Below are 9,053 nucleotides of genomic sequence, written 5' to 3'. Positions count from 1 at the left end.
TGTGAGCCACTGTGCCCAGCCTGAAGCTGTAATGAGCCATGATTGTGCCACTGCTCTCCAACCAGGGCGACAGGCAGTGTGAGACTTGTCTCAAAAAAAAAAAAAAAAAAAGTACAGGTTCTCAAACCAGACTCTGTCAATTCCTTGAGCCAGGTAATCTTGAGTGTGTTTTCCTCTAGCTTCTTGTTTGTAATGTGGTGATAGAGATAGTACCTACCTCATCGGGTTGCGAGAAGTAAGTGTTTACTACACGTAAGGTGCTTCCCTGTAAAGCACTATATAGTGGTTAACTATTACTGTGGTGTTTAGTAGCAGCTAAGATGAATACTCCTCTTCCCAAGACCTGCCAAGGTCTAGGACTCAAGCCAGCTGGTTTGTTTAAATGTCCTGAAGGGGACCAGGCGCGGTGGTTCACACCTGTAATCCCAGCACTGTAGGAGGCTGAGGAGGGTGGATCACCTGAGATCGGGAGTTCGAGACCAACCAACATGGAGAAACCCTGTCTCTACTAAAAATACAAAATTAGATGGGCATGGTGGTGCCATTACAGGATTACATGCCTGTAATCCGAGCTACTTGGGAGGCTGAGGCAGGAGAATCACTTGAACCTGGGAGACGGAGGTTGCGGTGAGCCAAGATTGCACCATTGCACTCCAGCCTGGGCAATAAGAGCGAAACTCCATCTCAGAGAAAAAAAAAAAAAAATGTCCTGAAGGGTGGGTGGGAATGCCTCTTGATTCTTCCATCTCTAGGCACATCTCTGACTGATGGTCACCGGCACCAAGCTAGACCTGGCTGAGCTAGACCTGGCTGGGTGTGTGCACAGATGCCAAGGACAGAACGTTCTGGGTGACTACCTCAGCAAAACAGAATGTTGTCCTCCTGGGACGGGAAGGCCTGACACCTGCTTCTCTGCTTGACAGTTCTGATGGGGTGAGACCCTCTTCTTCTAGGCCTCGGGAACATATTCCCTTAAGTTGAGGGGACACCAGACTTAAGACATGACAGAAAGAAAGAAATTGAACAGGAAGCTAGGACCCTGAAAGACCCCACAGTCCAACCCAGAGGGAATGACCCAAGGAGGTACCTGGAGATGCAGCAATGTCCACTGGAGGGCCTCATCCCTTAGTGCACTGGCCTGAGCCAGGAGAGAGGCTTGGGGGAAGAACCTGGGGGTCTAGTCCGCAGCTCTTGTCCATGCATGCCCCTGCTCTCATCCAGGACTGCCCGCAGCCTCCTCCCCTCTCTCTCTCATGGATGAACATATGGCTCTCAGAGCAGGCAGCTCCCCTACTTCACATCTTCCCTCACTCCTGCCTCAGAGATCATGAGGTCATTTTCTGGGAACATCATTGAAGCCACAACCATGATCCCCTGCGGCCAGAAACCAGAGACCTTTGTTATTGTGGCTTCCCTCCTGCATCCCAGGAGTCAGGCTGACCCTGGGCGACCACTGGCCACACATTTGCTAAGAAAGGGCACTGTGGGAACATCCCTTTTTCCCTATGGGGATGAATGCTTCCATAGGGGGATAGGTCAGTACAGGACCCTGGAGCCATGTGGATACGACATAGGACACTCAACAGATAAGAAGGGGGGGCCACCAGATCTCCAAGGCCTCAGAATGGCGTGGCCTCGGTTTGGAACGGGCTCTGCAGTTTTGGAGGGCTCTGTCAGTGCCCCTGCTTACTTCTGCCAGAGAATTGGTGGTGAGAAGTTAGATCTGGTTCTAAATCCCAGCTCTGCTAACTTACTAGCTGTGTGACTTTGGTCTAGGTACTTAATGTCTCTGAAGACCTCAGTTTCCCATCATGTGTAAGTCATAGTGCGGAGGTAAAGTGTAATATCTGTTTTAAATGCACAGAATCCTTCTGTGCATTTAAATGCACAAAAGACCCTAGCAACTGTTGTTGCCCCTCCAGAAAGGCCCTGGGGGACAGGAAAGGGCAGAGACTAACTTTTCACCACATACCCTTTTGAATCTTTTGTTACAAAATACATACCCCATGTGCAGATGCTCCCTATTAAAACATTAGGAAAATGGACAGTTTTTTTAAAGGAAAAAGGAGAGTATTTGTGAAGGCAACTAAGCACTGTGCCTGGCACTTGATAAAAAAGTATTTTCTGTCTTTCTTTCCCTCAGCCCAATCCCAGCCAGTGTGCTGGGCCAGGAGAGAGCCGGTGCTTTGTCACATGGAGGGGAGGGGAGAGGGCAGGAGCGATGGATGTGCAGATGCATGGAGGACTCGCCACCTGGAGAGTCTCACACACCCGCTCTCAGTCTTGCTCCTGTGTGTCTCACCGATCTGGACTCCCTTCCAGTCAGAGCTAAAGGCTAAAGGGTTGGCTCTCTGGAAAGGCCAAGGATCCCCGACCCCGCCTCTTGGGACAGGGTCACTGGGCCCTCTCCACCCAGAGTCCTGGGGAGATGCAGCATTATCCAGGGAGGGTGGGGCAGACACAGAGGAGGGAGCAGAGTGCCACTGCAGCCAGTATCTTGCTGGCTTGCTGGGCAGCTTAAGAACTCAAAATTCAGCCCAGCACCAGGCAAAGATGAGGCTGCTGCCGCCACTGTGGGTGGAAAAGCAGGTCAGTGGGACCAGAGCAGGCAGAGGCCAGGGCAGCCGGAGGGGAGCCTTCTGGGAACCATGGTGGGGGCAGTCAGTGAACAGGGGGCTGCCCTGAACTGTCAGAGCTCCGGAAGTTCTGTGCTGTTTTAGGGGCCTTCATTAATCCAACAAATATCTATGAAGCCTCTATTGTGGACAAGCAGTGGGACATAGCCCTTTAGGCAGTGTGTTAGGGCCATAAGAAGGGGCCTGTAATACAGGTGGGATTGAAGGGCAGAGGAGAAAACATCCAGCTCTACTAGCCAAGGCCTCTGAGCACCCACAATGCACCAGGCACTGACTCTTTTTTTTTTTTTAGACAGAGTCTCACTCTGTCACCCAGGCTGGAGTGCGGTGGTGCGATCTCAGTTCACTGCCACCTCTGCCTCCCAGGTTCAAGTGATTCTTCTGCCTCAGCCTCCCAAGTAGCTGGGATTACAGGCATCTGCCACCACACCTGGCTAATTTTTTTATTTTTAGTAGATACAAGGTTTCACCATGCAGAGTCTGCGCCAGGTTGGTCAGGCTGGCCTCAAATTCCTGACCTCAGGTGATCCACCCGCTTCAGCCTTCCAAAGTGCTAAGATTACAGGCATGAGCCACTGCGCCCGGCCTGTGACTGGGTCTTAACAGAAATCCCGGCAGTGGGTCTTGCTATTTCTTTATAAGTGGAGGACGCTTAGATCCAAGAGGCAGACTCACTCATTCAAGATCCTACAGCAGAGCCAGGGTCTGCACCAGGACCTTATGACTCCAAAGCCTTTGTGTTTTCCTCTAGGCCACACTAACCCTAGGAAAGATGAAGCCAATTTTACCAGGTGGCCAAGGGAGGAATGACATTCCAGGTAGATGGAATGAAAGGGGCTAGTGCTTAGAGTTGAGAGGCCAGTGTAAGGGGAACGGCCTGGCTGAAGCACTTTTTTGAGGCTTGGAGCAAGGAAGATGTGGGTAGATCTGAGACTAAAGAAACGAAGAAACAATGAGAAACAGATTGTACAGAAAGGAATCCCCTCCAGTCATAACAAAGGAAAGTGGCAGTGTACTGGGAGGTGTCGTGGAAGATGCTCAGCCCCCTCGCACACAACCCTCAGAGGGCTTGAGATCGGGTCCTGGGCCGGCCGAGGCACAAAAGATTTCTTGTTGGGCTGTAAGGAGGAGAAACTAGCTCAGCGGGAAGAGAGGTCTGATAGTCATCATGGATGAGGATGAGAAGCCAGGTTTGACCCAGGGCCGTCCAGGACACTGCCAATTCCACTCAGCTGCCTGGCTCTGTGTGCCCTCGCTCGTCTCTCCAGGATCCTGGGCCTGGCCCTGCGATGAGGGGGCTGCAAAGGGTGGGCTCCTCCTGCCCACCTGACTGGCTGGGAAATGTGAACCTGGCACAGACTCTGCATCCTCTTCTCTTTGTCCAGAAAGAAACCGGCCTACAAGCCTCTCCCCCAGGCAGGCAGGCTGGGCAACTGGGCAGAGGAGGCAGGACTCCCCTCCTACCCACCCTGTCCAGCCCCACACCCTTCCCCTCACGCTATTCCCAGAAACAGAGGACAGTCACTATGCCTCAGGCAGGATGGCCTGTGTTCTCTTGGTGACTTCATTGTAAGGCGACTTCCCTGAAGAGTGGTGGATAGGGGACAGCTGCAGGAACGGGCTTCACCCGAACTCCAGCAGCTCCTTCCCTTCCCCCAAATGTGCAAGAATTCCTCACCCTGTTCATATAAACACACACCCTCCCTAGGTCCTGCTCTGCCTTCATGGACAAGAATAGGGGTGGCATTTCTACAGGGAGGTCCCAGGGCCTGGCCTCAGAGGTGGGGTATACTCTCAGCATGGGCCCATGGCCCCACTTCTAGAAGCCTTCTCCGGAGGGGCTGGCGTGCAGGTAGACTGTCCAAGCAGAGGCAAGGTGGGGGTGAAGCGGATGTTTAAGTGCTCCAGGGCTTCTCCCCTCTGCCGCAGGGCAAAGAGATACTTCCTAGAAAGCCTCCAGCTTTCTTGGGAAGGCCGTTCACCCCCACCCCACCTCCCCTCTGGCTCCCATGTAACAGGAACTCTCCTTGAAGAAGGGACTTGGAGCACAGGAAACAAAGGCATCTCTGTACACCTCCCTCCACCCCCAAGGAAGGTCAGGTCAAGGTGACCTCAGTCTGTTCTCCCCAGGGTAGGGGCATGGGCAGACCTGATCGCCAAGGGCAAGGTAGAAAGGGGACCTGGGATAATTCTCTCTTTTTCTTTTTTGAGATGGAGTTTCACTCTTGTTGTCCAGGCTGGAGTGCAATGGCGCAATCTCAGCTAACTGCAACCTCCACCTTCCTGGTTCGAGCGATTCTCTTGCCTCAGCCTCCCAAGTAGCTGGGATTACAGGCATGCGCCACCACGCCCAGCTAATTTTTGGATTTTTAGTACAGACGGGGTTTCATCAGGCTGGTCTTGAACTCCTGACCTCAGGTGATGCACCTGCCTCGGCCTCCCAAAGCGCTGGGACTACAGGCGTGAGCCACCGCGCCTGGCCCTTTGGGATAATTCTCTTAATCCATAAACTCAAACCCACCTTCATGTAAGTGTGCACAGAGCACACTGTCCCACTCAAGAGAGCAGAGATGTAGGCTGGGTGAGAATGGAGGTGCTGTGCTCCGCACCACAGAACAGTGGTGGGCTAGCCCAGCCCAGGGAGGCCTCTTCACTCTCCTGGTGTGTGCCGGGCTTGGGGAACCCTAGAAAGGTTATACTGAGACCCTGCTAACAAGGCCCGGCAACTTGGATCCTGGTGCCATATGTGCACTTACTGGCCAAACAGCTTTGGGCAGGTTTCTTTCATGGACTAATCAAAGGGTGTGATTCTGGCTCTGACTGCCTTCAAGGTTATTGAAAGGATCCATTGAGTTGAAGAGCACAACCATGTTTGTACACAAATGCGCCTCAATGTAGTTCAGGATACGAATATAGTGTGCCAACTGCAGCCTAGCCTGCAGACCATTATTATTCCTAATAAAATATAGGAGGTCTTCTTTTGGAGAATATATTTCTTTTTTTTTTTCTTTTTTCTTTTCTTTTTTTTGAGACGGAGTCTCAATCTGTTGCCCAGGCTGGAGTGCAGGGGCGCAATCTCAGCTCACTGCAACCTCCGCCTCCCGGATTCAAGAGATTCTTGTGCCTCGGCCTCCCAAGTAGCTGGGATTACAGGTGCATGACACCACGCTCGGCTAATTGTTTTATATCTTTAGTAGAGACGAGGTTTCACCATGTTGGTCAGACTGGTCTCAAACTCCTGGCCTCAAGTGATCCTCCCACCTTGGCCTCCCAAAGCGCTGGGATTATAGGAGTGAGCCACTGCACCCAGCCTGGGAAATATATTTCTGTAAGATTTCTAAAATCCTTCCTCACTCCCCATCTAATGCTGTGACTTGGATTTGGGGGTGAAGAGCAATTAGGGGCAAGGAGGCCAGCCTCGGACCCCAGCTCAGTAAGACCCTCGACAGTTTCTGATCTTCCTGAACCCCCATCCCGTGGCCTCAGTTTTCTCCTCCACAGTCTGGTTCCCCAGAACCACCAGGGTACTTTGTGGTGGGAAATCGCAGAGGCCAAACCAGGGGACTGAAAGCAAAAAGAAACCCCAAATTTGACATTTTCAGGTAGTTGTGTTATCTCGAGCCACGACTACAGTCACCTCTTCCCTTAACCCAACTCTGACACCCTTCCCTCTACTCCCTTGGGTGCCCTTTGCCCATCCTGGGAAAGTTCCGCAGCTCCTCCTCCTCCCCACTGCATCTCAAAGGGAGAACAGGCACAAAGAAATGGAGAGAAACCTAGACAGAATCAGAGAACCAGATGGAGACCTAATGAGACAGGGAGAGACACAGAGAGAATAAAAGCCAGAGGAGGGGCTGGGCGCAGTAGCTGATGTCTGTAATCCCAGCACTTTGGGAGGCCGAGGCGGGCCTCTACTAAAAATACAAAATTAAAAATACAAAATTAAGGCCGGGCGCGGTGGCTCACGCCTGTAATCCCAGCACTTAGGGAGGCCGAGACGGGCGGATCACGAGGTCAGGAGATCGAGACCAGCCTGACTAACACGGTGAAACCCCGTCTCTACCAAAAAAAATACAAAAAACTAGCCGGGCGAGGTGGCAGGCGCCTGTAGTCCCAGTTACTCGGGAGGCTGAGGCAAGAGAATGGCGTGAACCCAGGAGGCAGAGCTTGCAGTGAGCTGAGATCTGGCCACTGCACTCCAGCCTGGGTGACAGAGCAAGACTCCGTCTCAAAAAAAAAAAAAAATACAAAATTAGCCAGGAGCGGTGGCATATGCCTGTAATCCCCTACTCGGGAGGCTGAGGCAGGAGAATCGCTTGAACCTGGGAGGCTGAGGTTGCTGTGAGCCGAGATCGAGCCATTGCACTCCAGCCTGGGAAACAAGAAAAAAAAAAAAAAAAAAAAAAAAAATAGCCAGAGGGGGAAATATGCAATGAAAGACACAGATATTCGGGGGCTTATAGTCAGAGACCAAATGAGGAGACTGTCAAACAAGGGCACAGCCACTGGGCACAGGGTCAGGGGGTGGGTGGCATAGGAGGGCTCTGAAAACACAGCCACACACCCTTTTAGGCCCATCCTTCCCGTTCTGTTCTCTGGCATCTCAATGCTAGCTTTTTAGGACCTAGGACTACCCACACTAAAGCCAAGCCCAGCCCAACCAAGACAGATGTTTGGTGGGTAGGGCTGCCTGCTGGAGCAACAGGCCTCTGCAGGCCCTGGAGGAGGAGTCTAGAGAGGCGGCTGCCTGGAAGAGAGCAGGCAGGACCCCCTCTCTTAAGCAGGCACCCCCACCCTGTCAGGTGCCCAGATGTCAGTGCATGGCAAGGGTGGCCCTCTGCCCTCCAGACCTGGCCGAGAGGACTTGAAAACCTGAGGAATCTGCTCCCATCAACTGACTTCCACACCTGCCTGAAGGGAACTGCTGGAGGGCACAGGTGCCAAGTGGGATCCACCCAAATGTGGCAATGGGTTTGTATCCAGCCACCGACAGGCTGCATGACAGTGGCGAAGTCACTTCCCCTGTCTGGCCTTTGTTTTTCCACTTGTAAATCATCTTTATGGTCATTTCCAGCTGTGGCACTTGGCTTTCATTCCAGGTGACCCCCTAGCTCTGTGTCTGACCCTCCCCTGCCAAATCCATTGCTCAGAGTGGGAAAGGAGAGGAGAGGGGCTATACTTCCTCCTCCCTGGGGCCCCCTGCAGAGTATCTGGGAAGCAAGGCTTCCCTACATCCTCCATGCACCCCCTTAGAGTTTTCAATTCCTTTCCTCGTGATTCTGCCAACGAAGACACTGTGACCACACAGGGAAGGTGGGGAGAACCCAGACATTTTGGCTTCTGCAGCTTTAAAGTTCTTTTTTTTTCCCTCTGAAGTTAAAAGAATGAAACCGGGAGAGGTAGTAAGGGGCAAGAAGGGAGAGTGGGAATGGAGAGAAAAGGGCAGCTCTGAGAAGCAGATGGGGAGGGAGGCAGATGAGATGCACCCGCCCCCCACCCCTAGCCCAGGACATGAAGTCTTGGCTCAGCTGTGCTGTGAGTGGGCAGCTGGGCTGGCCCCTCCTCTGGTGCTGCCAACCCGCTGCCAGGCAGAGGGGAGGCCCAGAGGAGAGGGAAGCTGGGCAAAGGGGATGGAAGGCGTCCAGCCCGACCTCACCAAACCCCTTGGGCCTCCTGGGAAGGGGCCTCTTGGAGAGGGGGACTGAGGCTGTAGACAGGATGTTCACTGCTGTGGCAAGGCCTGTAGGCAGTTTCGAAGTTGGGAGGACTCAAGACGGTCCCTTCCTGGACTTTTCTGAAGGTAGAACCAGCCTCATAAATAACTAGGCTGGGTGAACGGGGGCTTTAGCTAGTTTATGGATCACCGTCGGCTGGTGAGGTCACGCGCCCACTGTGTGGCCCTGGGTGGCCCTGGGCAAGCCCCTTCCCCTCTCTGGACTTCCACTTCTTACCTGCAAATTATGGAGAGGGGGAGGGCTGAAACACATGACTGCCAAGGTTCTTTCCAGTTCCTCCGTCAGGGTTGAGTTTAGATGGCGGGAGTAAAAGAAGGAGGGAGGTGCTGCGGTGGTGGGCTTCTCTAGAATCCCCAGTCCTTCCCCTCCCTACAGTTTTGCCTCTGAGGTCACAAAACCTGTGGCCCCCAAGACACACACGCGCACACACGCGCGTGTACGCACACACCCCACACATTTGTTTTTTAATCTAGGGGCTCAAAAGATGACACTCGTCAGAGCTGGAAGGCATCGCCAATTGGTCCACCCTTCCCTCCTCCCTTTTTGCGGATGAGAAAACTGAGGCCCAGGTTTGGGATTTCCAGAGCCCGGGATTTCCCAGCGCCCCCTACCAACCACATTCCCCCGGCTATTCTGACCCGCCCCGGTTCCGGGACGCTCCCTCGGAGCCGCAGCCGAGGGC

The 9,053-nt window shown here is 53.2% G+C and overlaps 1 protein-coding gene across 1 annotated transcript in view; it reads right to left on the bottom strand.

Moving 5' to 3' along the window:
* LOC105553080 (signal transducer and activator of transcription 5B-like) overlaps nt 1-8,801 on the bottom strand; it is a 97,549-nt gene extending 88,748 nt beyond the window's left edge. Inside the window, exon 1 of the mRNA XM_011999027.1 lies at nt 8,588-8,801. The gene's annotated coding sequence lies outside the window, so the exon portion shown is untranslated. The remainder of the gene's footprint in view (nt 1-8,587) is intronic.
* Nucleotides 8,802-9,053: the final 252 nt, after the last annotated feature.

Source organism: Mandrillus leucophaeus, unplaced genomic scaffold (genome assembly GCF_000951045.1).
Source record: "Mandrillus leucophaeus isolate KB7577 unplaced genomic scaffold, Mleu.le_1.0 Scaffold58, whole genome shotgun sequence".
Classification (NCBI taxonomy): Eukaryota; Metazoa; Chordata; class Mammalia; order Primates; family Cercopithecidae; genus Mandrillus; species Mandrillus leucophaeus.
Note: the sequence above shows the minus strand (reverse complement) of the source record. Positions and strands in the feature narration are given on the sequence as shown.